We start from the raw sequence: 19,297 nt of genomic DNA, 5'->3' as shown, positions 1-19,297 counted from the left end.
ATTTAGAAACCATTTTAGTTAAAGTCAGTACAATTTCCTCCTGTAGACCAGGCCAAGTGAAGGAGAGGTAGAAGAGGAAATCATGTGAGAATGGATAGCCTGAGACATAAAAAGATATTTTCCAAGGGAGAATATGAGTGGGAAGAGACCACAACCTGGAAAACTAGAATTATTAAAAATTAAAGAAAAACAAAACAAAAAAACCTCAAAGTCCTCCGGAAGCTGTATTTAGGTCATTGGGCTGACAAGGTTAAGGCACATCAGTTTCCATATCCAGTGGTACACAAGGGAGTTATGTAGCTAGCACCACATCCAACTGCCTTTCATTCCCCAACCCAATGGATCAGGTACCCACTTACAGCTGGGTGGACTGGAAGTAGCATTGTATCAAGCAAGACTCAAAACCATGACTTCTGGGCTTGTAGCCAAGCACCTGAACCACGCCTCACTAGAACTACAAAATTGTTTATTACAATATAACATGGACAAAACTCAAATCATAAACATGGGCATAAATCACATCTTACAAAAGACTCATTTCCACCTAACTCAAGAAAATAGCTATTTAGTCTTTCCTTCTTCCATACTTAACAGTCCTGTCCAGTCTATGTCTGTCTTGTTTAGATTGTAAGCTCTTTGGGGCAGACTGACTGTATTTTGTGTCTTGTACAGCACCAAGTATAATATTGGACTTAATACGTAGTTACTTATTTATACATTTTAACAGTAATTAAAAACTAGCTCTTTCTTAATAATGTTTTGGTAAGATCGGTTTGATTTTTTAAAATACTTTGATATTCTTGAGTCCACAGGGAGAATGAAGTATGTTTTTTATATTATATACGCCCATACTGTTTATCCCTATCAAATCAGGTGATTTGATGAAGTGAGTTTTAACCCACGGAAGCTTATGCCCAAATAAATTTGTCATTCTCTAAGGTGCCACAAAGCCTCCTCGTTGTTTTAACTCTGAAGAGTACACATTTTAAGGACCCAGTTCTACCTTCACATATACACAGAACTATAGGCAATGTGAGGTATATGTATTATTGTTTCACTGAACCCAGAAAAATGTTAGGCTCTTTACAAAACACATAGAAGACTCAGTCGGTGCTGCAAAGTTTACAATCTAAATTTGTATTGTACTTACTGAGGGCAATTTTTGACAAATAGACAAGAAAAAGCAAAGTAAGTGGAGGGGGTGAAAGGTGGACAAGGGGTTACAACAAAATTGTGTGGTTCCTTAGATAGAGTCATGCATCCTCTTAATCAAATTAAGACTTTTTGTAGTTGTTTTTAACTGATAATAATGAACCTATTCAACAGCAAGATTTGGCCCAACTCAGATAGCAAAGGTACACAGGATAACAGTTAACGCACAAAAACATGTGGTATCACCAACTGTGTGGAGATCAACATTAGATAATGCCTCATTCAGTGAATGGTGTTTATGTATCTCTCAGTGAGAGGGAACATTTTACTGATACTTCAGACTGGGCTCCTGCTGAGAAGTAGCTTGAGGCAGAAGAACTGCAGGTGGTGAAGGCAGCACATGGGAGCCTTCTGCCTGCCCCCCCAAGGAGCCAGAGCAGACAGGGAGCCTGCTTTAGCCTCACTATGCCAAGGGTCTAGCAATCCCACAGGCTGGATCAAAAGCCCTGACAGGCTGGATCTGGCTCGCAGGCCATAGTGTGCCCTCCCTTGAAATAGACAGTACTAACTGTAAAAGCACTCTTGACCTTACAAATCTTTCATTGTATAAGGCCACTTTTTTGGTTGCTGTCATTTTGAAACCAAGCTGAAGGAAATATTCAACTATTTTTGTTCAAGCCTCTGATAGTAGAAAGTCTTTGTTTTTACCAGACTCCAAAAAGCTGAGATACATCAGTCAACTGGACCTGTACACTCATGGGCAGACTGGGAAAAAAAGTGGTTATTGTCTCTAAAGCTCTTCTCACTTGTGCCATAAAAATTAGATGACCCTACTCTGAACATGTTGTACAGATTATCATAGCATGATATCCCATCTCCTTTTCTCAGCAGTGAAATACCTAATAATATTGACAAATGTTCAAAGTTAACATCTCATTCAAATGAATGGGGGCTTTTCATATCTCTCAGAGCTTTTGTTTCAGGCTGTCTATCGATTTGGTTAGATAGCACTGCATTGATTTACATAGATTTCACATTCTGAAGGTCATCTTTGCAACCATAAAAACAAAACAAAAAATTAATTTTGTTTTAAAGGAAAAGTTTAGAGACCAAGATGACAGTCACCAGAGAAGAGGATCAGCTTGTCAAATCATCTCAATGCAACCGTTGTTTAGGTCTGTGGGTGTTGGTTCTTTGCCCACCTGACCTTTCATATCTCAGGAAGTCCAAACAGCACAGAGCAACTAGCACTGTTGATACTACCTAAGTGACAAATCAACAATAATAGACATAATCAGTAGTGTTTTTATTCTATTGCTTATTGGTAATATCTAATTTCTCTTTAAAATTAAACTAAACTTTATTTTAACGGTGTATCCCTTTCTTCTTTGTTACTTTGCAAGATGGTTCTATTGTAAGTAGAAATCAAGGACTATGCAGATGTTAGTGGCCTCATTTAACTAGATAATTTCCAGCATCAGCACTTTTACTTAGTGGATGAACATGAGTGCATATCTAAATGAGGGAATACAAATATTAAAACTGTTACTCAAGTCTTTCATGTGGAAAATGTGCTAGGGTCTACAAACTAGATATTAGACAGATTTTGTATTTTTTAAAGAAATACTAGTTATTTTTGGAAAAAACAAGCAATTATTTTAAAAAGTTAATGATATTAAATATATCAACCAACACTTCAACATTGTACAAGAACATATAACAGTCATATCTAATTTAAATATAAATTATATAAATTATAAACTTGTGGTTGTAATATATAATCTTGGTGCTGGTATGAGTTTCATACTATTAATGTACTCTAAAAATCTATGTATCAGTATATAAAAGTGTGAGAAGGGTGGTCCTTGTCCATTAATTTTAGGAAGTCTAGCTCTCAGCCTTTTTCTTGACTGTAAGCCTGAAATATTGATATAAAATGTGATATGACACAACAAGAAAAATCAAATTTATGCCAAGTAATTTTAAAACCGAATCTGAAAAAGATGTGATCCAACTGAGTTTACCCTCAAATGTCACTATTTTTATTTAGTGGAAAATCTGAACTCATCACAATTGGTAGATTATTTTACAACCACTCCATTCTACTTCAGCTACTTTGAAATAGTTTACATGCATTAGCAAAGAGCATGTGGAGGTGCTTCGTTCTGTTTGTAACTACTATACTATGGCTTGTGAGGTGAACAAAATGGAGGTTGGTACTTGTATGTCAAATGGCTCTTGATTTTTTCAGAAAAAGAATTCCTGACATGACAGGGAAAAATTGTTTTGCTGCAAGTCACATCCGAAAGCCCTGATTCCACAGAGATTTATGTACTTGCTTAGCTTTAAGCAAATGAGTAGTCCCATTGGCTTAAAAGTTAAGAATGTGCATAAGACTTACTCAGGTTGGAACCCAAATGTAAGTGTGTATCTTTCATAAAACTACAGTCAGTAGCCTGACAGAGAAACTCTTTCCCAAAGGTATTGAAATAAGATAAATTAGTAAAGAAACAGTGAAGTGTTAATCCAGTACATATTTACACTAGTCAACCTCCAAAAGGAATTGTAGCTTTAACTACATTATCTATTTTCCTGTCTAAGAACCTTGAAATAGCAATTAAGAAAGATAATGTATTGTGCTCACTAATAAGGATTACCGGAGGACCAGATTAATAGGACTGTCCCAATGTCATATCTAGTTGAAATTGGGATGTCATTCGTTCAGATTCAACAGTTTATCAGTGGACAAAAAAAAACATGCACACAAATAGAGGACGTACACTAACTCAAAGAGCGCATAATTATAGCGGCAAATAAACTGGGATCATGCCCAGAAAACCACAGTCTTGCTTCATTATACTTATCCTCCTAGGAAATGTAAATATGATTGGTGACTAATTTTATCCTTCAAAAAGCAATCTGCTTTATCATGATGATGATCCTCCTGAGTTATTTATGACCTGCAAGAGAGTGAAAAATTATGAATTACAATAATATAAGAGCCTGGTGGAAGTGGCACAGGAAACACTGTATTCTGTAGTTTTCAACTGAATTATCATCCAGGATAAAATATGATGGAGAAGTTAGGTGGCTCTTTGTATTTTATAAAAATATTAGAATCTAAGACAACGAGCAACCAAGATGGACTCTCCCCTCCTTCCACCCCCAAATGTCAGGGTGAAATAAAAAATAATTTCAGAGAACCCATATGAATTCACCACGGTCTAGCAGGGTTTAAAAAAAAAGATTGTATTAGTTTTCAACCCTTATCTACTCTCTCAATGTAGCCTATTTAAAGTTTTAGTAATTCTTCTGGGTAATCCTCCGCACAGAGTATCATCCTGCAGATGAAAGGCTGTGTGGTCAAGTTGTGACAAATGAAACAGCCAGATATTAAATCAAAGACACTTAATCTGCATGAATGATCCTTAGACGTGTACTGTACATCAGACTTATCCTGGATAAGCAAAGGATTCATAGTTTTTTTAAATATGCTTTTCTAAACGTTAATGTAGATTACTACTGTATGGCAAGGCCATTTATGTTACATTTACATTACTAGGAACTGTAAAGCTATTGGTTGAAGTCCAAAGGCTGTGTACAGAGAAAAGCAGGTTGTTCATTATCAGGCCATTTCTCACTCCTAGCTCAAAATCTAATTGCACCCACTATATTAATGATAATGTTAAGACAAATTCACCATTGCTGTAAATAGATTAAACTACTAAAATCAGTGTAGTCATACCTGCTATCACCAGTGGTGCATTTGGCCCATTACGTATAATGGCGAGTCTATATTGGGAGATAATGATTTTACAGTAATACCTTTAATCTCAAAGCTCTTTGTAAACTATACCTATGCTACCACAATGAGATGCAGCCACCAGGAGGTGGAGGGTGGCTGCAAAATGGCTAACAGATTGAGGGAGTGAGAGAATACATTTTGGGCCAATACACTAGGGCAAACCTCTGCGCTTTTAAAAAAAAAATCCCATAGAAAGACCCTACAGGATTTCACATTACAACATAAGTCCTACTTTGTAAAGTGATGTAGGGCTTCCCTACACATGGAGTTACTTTGAAATGCCTACTCCAGAAGAACTGCATGCACAGACACACTGAACCCAGAATTAAAGTGCCTTTTTCCAAGTTAGCTTAATCCACTTTGGAATTGGATTAAGCAAAATCTGACAATGGCACTCTTATTTAAAAATAAGAGTGTCCACACATAGTTATTCCAGAATAGCTATTCATGACCTACTGGTACATTATTCTTGAATATTTTTTGTATGTAGACAAGCCCTGAGGCCTGTCTACATAAGAGTAATATTCACCAGTGTAACTAGATCCTTAATATAGAGTAACCCCTTAATATATAGAAGTACTGCACTGCTTATCTTGGGGCAGTTCACTGGATTAAGTTTCATAGATTCATAGATTCATAGACTTAAGGTCAGAAGGGACCATTATGGTCATCTAGTCTGACCTCCTGCACAATGCAGGCCACAGAATCTCACCCACCCACCCACTCTTGGAACAAACCCTTAACCTATGTCTGAGTTATTGAAGTCCTCAAATCGTGGTTTAAAGACCTCAAGGTGCAGAGACTCCTCCAGCAAGTGACCTGTGCCCCATGCTGCAGAGGAAGGTGAAAAACCTCCAGGGCCTCTGCCAATCTTCCCTGGAGGAAAATTCCTTCCCGACCCCAAATATGGTGATCAGTTAAACCCTGAGCATGTGGGCAAGACTCACCAGCCAGCACCCAGGAAAGAATTCTCTGTAGTAACTCAGATCCCACCCCATCTAACAGTGAAAACCCCTCTTTACATCACATAGCCCATTTACATTCTGCTTTGTAATGGTGTAGACAGTGATGAGCTGCCAAAAATCTTAATAACCGGTTCCCTTCCGGGTCTTCGGCAGCACTTCGGCGGCGGGTCCTTCACTCACACTGGGTCTCCGGCGGCACTGAAGGACCCGTCGCCGAAGTGCCGCCGAAGACCCAGTAGGGAAATGGTTATTAAGCGCCGCCCAGTGAGTATAAGCCCGAGACCCCCCCACCCTAACTGCCCCCCAGGACCTCACTCCCTACCCAACTCACCCCGCTCCCTGTCCCCTGACTGCCCCAACCCCATCCACCACCACCCCGACAGACCCCTGGAACACCCATGCCTACCCAACCCTCCCCCATTACCCATCCCCTGACTGCCCCCCCTGAACCTCCGCCCCCTCCAACTGCTCCCTGCCTCTTATCCAACCCCTCCTCCCAGACCCGGCCCGGCTCCCTTACCATGCTGCTCAGGGCAGCATGTATGGATGCTGCATGGCCCACTGGAGCTCGCAGCCCCACCCCCTTACCATGCTGCTCAAAGCGGCAGGAGCTGCAGAGCTGCCAAGGAGCGGTCCAGAGCACTGGGGACGCTGAGGCTCTGCCAGAGGGGGGAGGCGGGGGGGGGGGCAGGGGAGCCTCCCCAGCCAGGAGCTCAGGCAGGCCGGACAGGACAACTGGTTCTAAACTGGCTTCTAAATTTAACAACCAGTTCACGCAAACTGGTACAAACCAGCTCCAGCTCACCACTGAGTGTAGCTATATTCATGTATTACATGTTGGTGCAAGTTTCTCAAATGTAGACAGGACCTAAGTAAAAATGGCACCCTCTTAAGATATGTCACCACTGCAACTGGGAGCGCACCTCCCACCCAGGCACACAGACTCACACTAGTTCTGCTTGAGCTAATGCACTAAAAATAGCAGTGTGGACATTAGACTCATAGACTTTAAGGTCAGAAGGGACCATTATGATCATCTAGTCTGACCTCCTGCACAATGCAGGCACTGTAGACTACCCTTATTCAACAGATCTGCTTCCTTGCACATATTCAGTCTCCTATCTGCTTTATGGGATAAAATACATTTTAAAATCACTTTTGACTTATGATTCATTCAGATTCATGTATCATTAACAGAATTGTTACCCATGTTCTGATTACAGAATCTTTATTGTTGGTGATATATGAGCCAAGAAGGCAGCCCGGCTTTCAGTTTCCAGACTGAGTTTTCAAGGCTGGCACTTAGAAAAACAACTTTTCCACTTGTGAAATGAGCACATTTGATATGGAACCACTGAGATACAAATATGTAACTTCACAATATAGCTTTCAGTCACTTTTAAGAGAAAAACTGATCCTTTGCAGGTTACCTCTGAAGTATTCTTTAAAACTTGAGTTTGTTCTTTTATATATATATCATGAACACAAGGACAACCTGAAAGGGTTGATTTTTTTTCTTTTATAAAAAGCCATTATTTGCTTAGCAATATCAGGAAATATCAAACCTGGTTTTGTTTTAGGATCTTAAGGATATTTATTATGAGCTCCAACTGTTACAGCCTGGCCCAGTTCTGCTCTCTGGTTAGACACCAGTCTGTTGTGACTGAATCCAACCACTGCATCCCACCTGATTCTAAGCACCTTGGGCTTGGGTAGAAACTGATCACCATTCCTAGTCCCTGGTCTCTCAAAAGCAGCCCACAGCCCGCTTGAGTCCTCAGTTGCTTAGACATGTCCCTCTTGCCCAGAGTCCACCTGGGTGTAGGAACGCTGGTTTCCTAGTTACATTCTCAGGGACAAACTGACAGTAAAGCAAGAGAATTTCAAAGTCCAGAAGCATTACAGATCCATGGAAAACAACAAATTCCTGAATACAATCGTCTGATCAGATCTCACCAGCCCTGTGAGTCCTGGATTTGGTTTGAGTGCTTAGGCCAGGCAGTGTTTCCTGCCTTGTTGGCCTGGCTACCTTGCTTCTGGGAGTGGAATGGCATCCCTTTCTTAGAGAAGCACCCCTTTTAAAAACCAACTTTGTCATCTGTTTCCCCATGTGCTACAAGATGTGGAGGGGGATTCAAGTTCTCTATACATAAACTCCACCCTCCACTCCACTCCTATCAGTTTCAAAGGCAACGGTCCCACTGATAGAAAACCCATTGTTCCAGTAAGGAAGAGTCCTTCAATGTTGATGGCCTTTGATTAGTCAGAAAACGCTTCTATACTCTGTCAGATGAGTATCAACTTCTGCTACCAAAAAACCCTCTAATCCACAGTGAAGGTTATAATAATAAATGGTGTCAAGTATCAGAGGGGTAACCGAGTTAGTCTGGATCTGTAAAAAGCAACAAAGAGTCCTGTGGCTCCTTATAGACTAACAAATGTATTGGAGCATAAGCTTTCGTGGGTGAATACCCACTTCTTCAGACGTGGCATTCACAAAACAAAACAAAATTCATAATTAGGATTCATGTTCTCAAATCTGGAATTAGTTTTGTCATTAAATTTTGTTCTGATTAGTTTGGTCATATTGATGTGACAGGAAGATAAAAAACATATTGTGAGCAGTTTGGGAGATTCATTGTCTAACTACAAAACACTATCTTCTTGGAAGGACTCCACATTCCTATCCTTACCATTTTTCCTTCTTTACTCTCTCCACCCCTCAGTCTCATGCCAGGGCCAACTAAACTTCCAGCCAAGCAAAGCAAGATTAAGCTTGCTTCCGATCCTGTTCATGCCTCTCAAGTCAGAAGAGTCACCAGAGTGTGATGGAAGAAGCTTTTCACCCCTAATATATACATCTGCTACTATACTCTCAGGCTCAGCCAGTATGAGGGCTAAAGACTGAGTTGTAGTTCCACATTTGGACTTCCCCTATACGTAGGGGGAGCTATCGTTAGACCATCAAGCAAGTATCGATTCACAAATATAATTAAATTCTGGAGGTTATTAGTCCATCATGCAGACAAGGCACCTTTTTATTCTATTTTAAAACATTTTAGTTGGAAACTTTAAAGTGGGTCCCTTGCATGCTTAATTTTTCATACCTTATGATTTCTACATTATGGAGCCAGTACTGATTACAAAATCTTATTGAATTAAATTATATTTTGCACATTTTCACAACTACACAAATTATAATATGCATTCACAGCATTCCTTTAACACCATCATTGCCATACACTCTAAATAGCAGCCCAAGTGCAAGAACAATTAAAAAATAGGCTGAAGAAAGAAATTATCTCAGTATGCCATCCCTTTTATGATTAATCTCATTCCCATTTTACTGCTTTTTCACCATATCCGTGAATCATTCCCCTCATTCAACAGCAAATCTAGCTCTGTCTGGGACATGCATTTTGGCAGTCTTCTCTGGCAATCCATTCCATACGTTTACTACAAATTGTGTAATATTGCTTTGCTTGAATGATACGTTTATTTCTGGAGTTAAATTCTGCCCTCTAAATCAGTGAAGTTAATGGGATACATTCACACGCACCCAAGAGTTCAATATTTATCTTGATTTCAGGTGCTTTTGTTTAAGACTATCCTGGGACCCTTCAAGGAGGCAATGGAGATGTATGTCTCCACTCAATACATTCCATAAACACTGTGGCATTGTGATGGGAGTGTGAGGAAGCAAAGCAGAAATGACAACATATTGCAAGAGGGCTCAAGATTAAGAACATAAGAACGGCCGTACCGGGTCAGACCAAAGGTCCATCTAGCCCAGTATCTGTCCACCGACAGTGGCCAATGCCAGGTGCCCCAGAGGGAGTGAACCAAACAGACAATGATCAAGTGATCTCTCTCCTGCCATCCATCTCCATCCTCTGACAAACAGAGGCTAGGGACACCATTCCTGACCCATCCTGGCTAGTATCAGAAGGGTAGCCGTGTTAGTCTGGATCTGTAAAAGCAGCAAAGAGTCTTGTGGCACCTTATAGACTAACAGACGTTTTGTAGCATGCATCCGACAAAGTGAGTATTCACCCACGAAAGCTCATGCTACAAAATGTCTGTTAGTCTATAAGGTGCCACAAGACTCTTTGCTGCTTTTACCATCCTGGCTAATAGCCATTTACGGACTTAACCACCATGAATTGATCCAGTTCTCTTTTAAACGCTGTTATAGTCCTAGCCTTCACAACCTCCTCAGGTAAAGAGTTCCACAAGTTGACTGTGCGCTGCATGAAGAAGAACTTCCTTTTATTTGTTTTAAGCCTGCTGCCTATTCATTTCATTTGGTGACCCCTAGTTCTTCTATTATGGGAATAAGTAAATAACTTTTCCTTATCCACTTTCTCCACATCACTCATGATTTTTATATACCTCTATCATATCCCTCCTTAGTCTCCTCTTTTCCAAGCTGAAGAGTCCTCGCCTCTTTAATCTCTCTTCATATGGGATCCTCTCCAAACCCCTAATCATTTTAGTTGCCCTTTTCTGAACCTTTTCTAGTGCCAGTATACCTTTTTTGAGGTGAGGAGACCACATCTGTACACAGTATTCGAGATGTGGGCGTACCATGGATTTATATAAGGGCAATAATATATTCTCAGTCTTATTCTCTATCCCCTTTTTAATGATTCCTAACATCCTGTTTGCTTTTTTGACCACCTCTGCACACTGCGTGGACATCTTCAGAGAACTATTCACGATGACTCCAAGATCTTTTTCCTGACTCGTTGTAGCTAAATTAGCCCCCATCATACTGTATGTATAGTTGGGGTTATTTTTTCCAATGTGCATTACTTTACATTTATCCACATTAAATTTCATTTGCCATTTTGTTGCCCAGTCACTTAGTTTTGTGAGATCTTTTTGAAGTTCTTCACAGTCTGCTTTTGTCTTAATTATCTAGAGCAGTTTAGTATCATCTGCAAACTTTGCCACCTCACTGTTTACCCCTTTCTCCAGATCATTTACGAATAAGTTGAATAGGATTGGTCCCAGGACTGACCCTTGGGGAACACCACTAGTTACCCTCTCCATTCTGAGAATTTACCCTTAATTCCTACCCTTTGTTCCCTGTCTTTTAACCAGTTCTCAATCCATGAAAGGACCTTCCCTTTTATCCCATGACATCTTAATTTACGTAACAGCCCTTGGTAAGGGACCTTGTCAAAGGCTTTCTGGAAATCTAAGTACACTATGTCCACTGGATTCCCCTTGTTTCCCACATGTTTGTTGACTCCTTCAAAGAACTCTAATAGATTAGTAAGACACCATTTCCCTTTACAGAAACCATGTTGACTATTGTTCAACAGTTTATGTTTTTGAGATTATAGTCAATGTGTACCACGCAGTACCACAGCATAGCAAGTTGTGTTAAAGACTGAAAGAAAGTCTCAATAATGGCCTTTTAACCTTGTTATAAGTATCATAACATAGTTTTCTTTAACGAATAGTGATATTTATTTCAAAGCCTCAGCTATTCGGGAATGATAGGGAAGCTGAATTCAATTTTCAGAAGTGTCTTAACCTAAAAGAAACATAAATGATTCTGATCTACTGTACTTATTTTACCTAGGCTTAAAGCAGGGGTGGGCAAACTACAGCCTAGGGGCTGCATCCGGCCTGTCAGACATTTTAATCCGGCCCTCGAGCTCCCACTGGGAAGCGGGGTTTGGGACTTGCCCCACTCTGGTGCTCCAGCCAGGGAGCAGGGTCGGTGGCTTGCCCCGCTCCGTGCAGGTCCCAGAAGCAGCAGCATGTTCCCCAACCAGCTCCTACACATAGCAGCAGGCAAGGGGCTCGGCATGCTGTCCCCGCAGCTCCCATTGGCTGGGAACCACGGCCAACGGGAGCTGCAGGGGCAGCACGCGGCCTGCCTGGCCACCCCGCCACATAGGAACCGGAGGTGGGACATGCTGCTGCTTCTGGGAGCTGCTTGAGATAGGAGCATCCCTGACCCCCTCCCACACCCCCGCTCCTACCCAAGCCCTGATCCCCCTCTTGCCCTCCAAACCCCTTAGTCCCAGCCCGGAGCACCGTCCTGCAGCCCCAACCCCTCATATCCAGCCCCATCCCAGAGCCCGCACCACCAGCTGGAGCCCTTACCCCCTCCTGCACCCATCCCTCAATTTTGTGAGCATTCAAGGCGTGCCATAAATTTCCATACCCAGATGTGACCCTCGGGCCAAAGAGTTTGCCCACCCCTGGCTTAAAGTCTGTCTACACAAATCTCTTTCCTTTTCATAAAATTGAATAATAAGAGCAATAACTGCCATCTGCTGGGAGATCTGGGAGTTGTTTCTGACTCAGATTGCTTTGGGTTTTTTTGTATCTAATTGTACAGGTTAAGTTTAGATGACGACTTCAGCCCAGGGAATAAGGAATTATTTATAGGAAACATTAAATTCTTCTCCATCCCAGGTACAACACAAAGGCAAGACAATGGGACTCAGAGCAACTGAACCACCAACACTGAAGGAGATAGAAGTTTTTTTGTTTTTTATTCATTTTTTGTTGATGCCATAGGAAACTGATTTGTCTTTTCTCTTCTGGAAATTAACTTTAACTTTTGTACTTTTGAAATATACAACAGTAATACTAGGTAGAAGCAGGAGTAAATTCATTTCAACTGCAACCTACATTATGTTTGAACCCCAAGTTTTCAGGGGTGTAGGAGCTACCATATATACCCTTTGCCTCAGTTAGGACTTGTCAACATTAGAAAACATTATTGTGTTTACGGAACACAGATTAGCTGACATGATGCTAAACACAGCTTGTTCTGGTCTAAATTGACTGCAAAAGGTCATCATGTCAGTTAACTTGAATGCTCTCAGTTCTGTTTAAATACAACAACATTTTAAAATGTAGACAAGTCCTTAGCTTCCAGTAACAGGGCTAACCCATAGGTAGCCTAAATATGTTGACTAGAGATCAAAAAGTGGCCTGAGCTTTCAGTTTCACCATTTAAGCTGCAGTTTATTGTTAACAGTGTAGTCTTCAACCATGCAAAATGGAAAGATTTAGAAAGGTTCTTTGCATTAAGACACTTAAGAGAATGTTTCTATGGAAACAGTAAAAACAGTGGCAATTATCAAATGTTGAAAAATGCTTTAACTTGGGTAGATAAAGAAATGTTACTAGATGGTACACAAGAGAGATTTGTCCAAGGCTACAGTAACTGCTTTCCCCTCCCCCCTAAGATAAAATAAAAAAAATAATCTGGATTCGCTGGAACCATCAAGATGTCGGCATATCAAAGCAACCCCATAATTTTATTGTTTTAACTCTTGTTCTACTTTTGCCCACAGCTGTCTGTTGCTACAACTCACACCCTGTTTCAATCAACATAGATCATAAACTTTTCAAAACAGAGAATGTATTGTACAGGTTTGTGAAGTATAATGTACACTTATGGGCCTACAGAAATATCATCACATATTGTTTCAGTGGAAAGAAGCATCCTTTTCATCTTGTTGTCATAGTCCAAAAACAGTATATCACCACAGTTCTAGATTTTTCATTATCTCTATAGGAGAGGTGCTGTTGTGCACAGAATTCCAGAGAAATTTAAAATATTCTAATCCATATGTGCATGCATATATTAACACATGCCCAAAATGTGAATTAATGTTGTCAGACTGCATAGCCCAACTACAGACACACCATGAAGGGGAAGGAAATTAGCAGTTTAATTATTCAAGACCCCTACTACATCTGCACTTCAGCACCCATTTTTAACCTCAGCCATGTCCCCTCTACCACTCACAGTTAGGGTGTCCAGACGTCCCAATGAAATTGGGACCGTCCCAATATTAGGTGTTTGTCCTGCGTCCCGACTGATATTTGGTCGGGACATATTTGTCCCTATATTTCACCCCCCGCTGCACTCTGCCTTTTTTTTTTTTTTCCTCTGCCGGCAGCACTCGGCTGTTGTTGTTTTTTTGCTCCACCAGCAGACCCCTCCCACCACCCCGCCTCCCCATGTGTCCCGATATTTTCTTCCTCTCATCTGGTCACCCTACTCACTGTCCACATGTCACCACTTTCAACCTGAACTACCAACAGGCATCCTTGAACTCTGGCCTTTTTTACTGGCTGTATACTTATATATGTTTTGATCAGGGCCGGCTCCAGGCACCAGCTGAGCAAGCTCATGCTTGGGGCGGCAGATTGTAGGGGGTGGCATTCCAACCAAACCTAGGGTGGCATGGCCGTTTTTTGTTTTTTTTTGGTTCGCTGCTCCTGCCACCCTGTAGGGAGCAGAGGCGCGGAGGAGGGGAGCACCCTGCAGCAAACTCAGCAGGGCAGCCCGCATCCTTCCCTCCTCGCCAACTGGAGCGGCGCGGAGCCCTCCTGGCAGGCAGCGCGGCAGTCGTGGCTGCATGGCGAGCACCCCGCTGAAGCCCTGGCTGCCCCCCTTCTCTCTCTCCCTCCCCCTCCCTCTCTCCCCCATTAGACTGGGCATGCACTCTGCAGCACAGGGAGTCCCCCTGCACCCTGGCTCCGGCCGCCCTGTAGGGTTTTTTGTTTTGTTTTTTCCCCTGCTTTGCCAGCCATGCCGTTATCTCCCCGCTCCTCGCTTTGCCGCTCCAGCCATGCCGTTTTTGTTTTGTTCCCCCCGACCCCGCTTTGCTGCTCCAGCCGCGCTGTTTTTTGTTTTGTTCACGCCCCCTCCCCCGACTTTGCCGCTCCGGCCGCATCGTGTTTTTTTGTTTTTTTTCCCCTGCTTTGCCGCTCTGGTGTGCCCCCCCCTTTTTTTTTTTTGGCTTGGAGTGGCAAAAAAGCCAGAGCCAGCCCTGGTTTTGATGGTTAATATAGGGTTGTTGTAACTCTCAGAAGTTACACCATGCGTGGCCTAGGTATGTAATTTCATACTGATGAAAGTCAGATCATGGTGATCAGATTGCAAATGGTGGCCATGAAATATGTTTTTCTGTAATGTTCAGGAAAACTTATGTGAAAGGATGAGCTATAGATACAACCCTTTGGCACACCAAGCAAGAACCATACCCCTCACAGTTGCGTTGTTTTCAAACTGTGGTATGTGATTCACAATTGGTCTGTAAAACTGCTTCTGTCACAATGGTGACTCAGTCAACCCTGAAACAGCTTTATCTAGAGCTGGTCAAAACTGCATTTTGAATAGAAAATTATTGGGAATTTTTAGCTTGCAGGAAAGTGTCAATTTTGATGACATTTTCAATGGGAAAGAGTCCAAATGTTTAATTTCAACTTTATCATTTTCATTCATTTTGTTTTGACTTATAATAAAATATTAAAATATTTGATACATTTTGACATCAACATGAAATGTTTTGATGGTCCCAACATTTTTCAGAATTTTTATTGCATGGGAAATTTCAGCTTTTCAGTTCAATTCAGTGAAACAAACCTTCAAAATGTTGGAATTTCCTGTATAACAGAAATTGCATTTTCTGACCAGATCCAGTTTCACTGTAAACCATCTGCTAACTATCTGGGGTTATGTCCTTAGAAAGAGGGTTTATATCATTTATGAATGATGATCCTACCTAATGCAACTGCAGATATTCATATAAATATCTAATCCTTTTTTGAATCCTACTAAGCCTCAATAGTAAGCCAACTGAGGCAGAGAGCTTAGATGGATTCTCTGGATCTAGATTTCTTATACCTGACAAATGAACCATAACTCTAAACCAACAAGCCACTTTGTCACATGAGCACTTCACACTGGAGATAGACTATATTAAGTAAACAGAAGCAATGATTCCCACACTTGCTTTCATTAAGAGCTTCACTGAGATTTGAATCTGCAGGAGCAAAAAAAAACAAAACAAAACAAAAACATTTTACTAAAACGAGCTGCATTCTAAAATTCTATGGGGACATTCATCTATAATATACTATGGCAAGCAAACAGGAACACTCAAAAGTTAAAAGTACAACAAAGCTTGCTGTGAAGCACCTCATCTGAGACATTAAATTTCTGCGGCAAATTCCTTATGTGTGAAATTAATAGGGGTAGTTATTTTATAGACATTCAAAATCTCGTGAGGTCCCCAAGATCATAGGACTAACATGCCTTAAGACAGTGTTGCTACAATGTTTTTTGTAGCATGGACCACTAAGGTGACCAACAAATGGAGGGCAGGGCAGCTATGCCCTTCTTTTTATATTGCATATGATGTACAGAGAAGGCCTAAAAGGCCTATTCTCAGAGTGTTCTTGTTTGTTTGCTTGCTTGTTTTCTGAAGCTGTGCTCTATGCAGAACACTGGTAACAACAGTGATACTTTTAATTTCCTACATGTAGCACCTTTTTAAGACCCCAAAGTGCTGTGCAGAGATAATCAGCATCCACATTTTAAAGCTGGAGAAAACGTATCAGAAAAGTGAGGTGTCTTGTTCAAGGTCACACTGGCAGAGTCAGGAATGGAACCTAGACCTCCTAAATTACAGACCCTTGCTCTAGCAACTAAACATCACCCCCACCCTTCTCAAGTCACATATTAACAGTTTGTGTGTCCTTTCTTTGCACTCAGATTTGCTTTCTTGATTGAATTAAGACATATGGAAACTAGCATTTCTACCCACCAGGTTGAAAAGTTTATCCTGTTCCACTTTTTCATAGAACAACAAAACCTTCAAGTTTAGCTCCTGGAATCCATTATAAGTCTGGTACAGCTGGCTCTGACCAAATTCTGGCATAGTTGTACACGGTACAAAGTTTGACAAAAAGCTTTTCTTCTTATATACCAACGTTTAACATACCTTTTTCCCAAGACTTACTGTTGGACTTACCAGAAGTAGGGATAGCTCAGTGGTTTGAGCATTGGCCTACTAAACCCAGGGTTGTAAGTTCAATCCTTGAGAAGGCCACTTAGGGATCTGGGGCAAAAATTGGTCCTGCTAGTGAAGGCAGGGGGCTGGACTTGATGACCTTTCAAGGTCCCTTCCAGTTCTAGGAGATTGGTATATCTCCAATTATTACCTGTTTGCTACTATAACCCCCCGCCCACACACACCAGTGTATATTCCTTTCACAGAGTTGTGTTTACCCTGTATAAAGTGTTTCATCTAATAAGGCCATTTTTAGGAACAAGATTCAGTATTTAAGATAGTTCTTTTATTCCTTTTGCAGCCCTCATGCTGGCAGAGCATATCACTTTCACCCTTTCCTATCATTAAAAATTTTTCTTTTAGCCGGTGTGGGTGTCTTTATTTGAAACTACTACTCAATAGTTTTATCAATTAAGCTATATAACAGCTTTTTCATTCAGAAATGAGAAGCAAAATAATGAGAAACCAGAACCACCATTATCCCCTTAAAATAATACATTTCTACTAAATGAAAAAATATATTATTATTCATAACTGGAAAAAGCACAAATCTTTCTTCAGAAGACTTTAGAAGCATCCTAAGCTATAATGTTAGCTTTCCAAACATAACATATCACACTCAGATTCTAAATACAATTAGTACTATCTGATTATACTCAGTCTATAGTAAGTACAGCTTAATATTTTATTCAAGTTAATTAAACAAGAACATTCAATTCAGCTTACAAAGCCTTATTCATAAGCTCTGTACGTGTCCCTTTTGTAAACCTACAGCAGCAGGAAAAAAAAGTCCATTCAAAAAGCTTAATAAGAGAAAAGATAATTTCAACTACAGTATGAGCCACAAGAGGATTACTCACAAGAGGATTGCCAAATGGAAACTGGAATAATTTCAAAAGTTATACCCCTATACAATAGACAGAGCTCTACTATGCTTAACATAAACTTCAAGGATTTATATCATGCCTATCCTGAATTAACACATTCCAAAGACAGAAATGTACAAATATTGCTAGAGTTCTCTAACAAAGTAATTTTTAAAACAGTAAGACATATGTAATAGATGGGTCTGTACTTCCTGAAGCCACATAATGGGCACAGGTTTGGGGAGAGGAAGCTTACTTTTGAGGTCTGTGAAGCGTCTGGCTATGGGTTTCCATGTACTTCTACATCCCAAACAATAAAAATGATTCTCAGCTTCCATATTTTAGAAAGTTTCCAGGACTTTATTTTTTAAAGTTTGCCTTGAAAATATAAATTGAGCACTTGGGACTAAATATGAGTCTTCCTAAAGAGCTAATCAGTTAATTATTGTCTCCCTAATTGCCAATCAAGGCTGCATTTAGGAGTCTATGAAAATTAAGTCCATAGGTCCTAAGATTTTTGGGAGGATGAAAGATCACAGCACTACAATAGACAGCTCTGCCGCTACAAACTCCCTCTTAGGTAGGTACTCGCAGTTTAGCCAGTGCCTCTGTTATGTAACTAGTGTAGCTGAAGCTGCAAAGAAGTCAGCATAGTCTAGTGCAGAGGTTTTCACACTGAGGGTTGGGACCCCTCAGGGGGTCATGAGGTGATTACATGTAGGGTGTCATGAGCTGTCAACCTCCACCCCAAACCCTGCTTTGCCTCCAGTATTTATAATGGTGTTAAATATATAAAAAAGTGGTTTTAATTTATAAGGGGGGTTGCACTCAGAGGCTTGCTATGTGAATGGGGGCACCAGTACAAAAGTTTGAGAGCCACTGGTCTAGTGGACTAAGCACAGGTTTGAGGACATGCAACTACTGCATTCTAGTTTTGACTCTGACACAAATTCCTTTATGGCTTTGGTCAAATCACTTAGTCTTTGCCTTAACTATCCCTTCTGTAAAATGGGGATTATAATAATCTGCCTCAACAAAAGTTGTGCTGATTAGCTTTCTGAGGTTAAGGGCCATATCTCACTAAATTTCACCAGAATGGACTTAAGAATTGATAGTAACCCCCAAACCCATATTCCACCCCACTCTTATGTAAAAATAAATGTTTTCCCTGCAAAGGTTAGGGGGAAGTGTCTTTTTATTTTCTTCCTGATGGACAGAGAAGGTTTGAAAGGTTTTATTTTAAAAAGGTCTTTATTCTGTGCTTACTTTTGCTGTAGCAATACAAAGAACATCACAGCTGGGACGTTCACTGGTTTTGCAGAGCACTCCTTGGAGTCTCAGGTCTGGGGGTAGGCACCTCCCTGTCATTAAAAGTCAAAGATGCCTAACTGCCATGCGTGTTTTTGAAAATCTCCCCTGTGAGTTTTCTCATCCTTAACTGAAGAAGCACCTGCTTTGAATATTTAACAGAAACAGCCCCCGCTCCCTCTCCACCTCCAATAGGTTATCCCCACTACAGAAGTGTCTCTCTCACACCTAGTGTTTCTCAGGCATTTGAATTAAGCTGATTTGACAAAACACATTCCTCCACCCCACAACAAAAAGAAGTTTTATACAGCATGAACAAAACTCATTCCCATCTCACTTAATCCGGTTTCTCCACTGTTC

At 40.8% G+C, this 19,297-nt stretch overlaps 1 long non-coding RNA gene across 1 annotated transcript; it reads right to left on the bottom strand.

Annotated features, from left to right (window-relative positions):
- Positions 1–514: 514 nt before the first annotated feature.
- On the bottom strand, positions 515–8,746 carry LOC123367375. The gene is made up of 3 exons (XR_006578428.1): positions 8,616–8,746; positions 3,933–4,112; positions 515–2,415 (listed from the first exon to the last, which is right to left on the bottom strand). It is a non-coding gene; the product is annotated as an uncharacterized LOC123367375 (long non-coding RNA).
- Positions 8,747–19,297: the final 10,551 nt, after the last annotated feature.

This window comes from Mauremys mutica, chromosome 3 (assembly GCF_020497125.1).
Source record: "Mauremys mutica isolate MM-2020 ecotype Southern chromosome 3, ASM2049712v1, whole genome shotgun sequence".
Taxonomy (NCBI): domain Eukaryota; kingdom Metazoa; phylum Chordata; order Testudines; family Geoemydidae; genus Mauremys; species Mauremys mutica.
The sequence above is the reverse complement of the archived record's forward strand: the minus strand, read 5'-3'. Positions and strand labels throughout refer to the sequence as shown.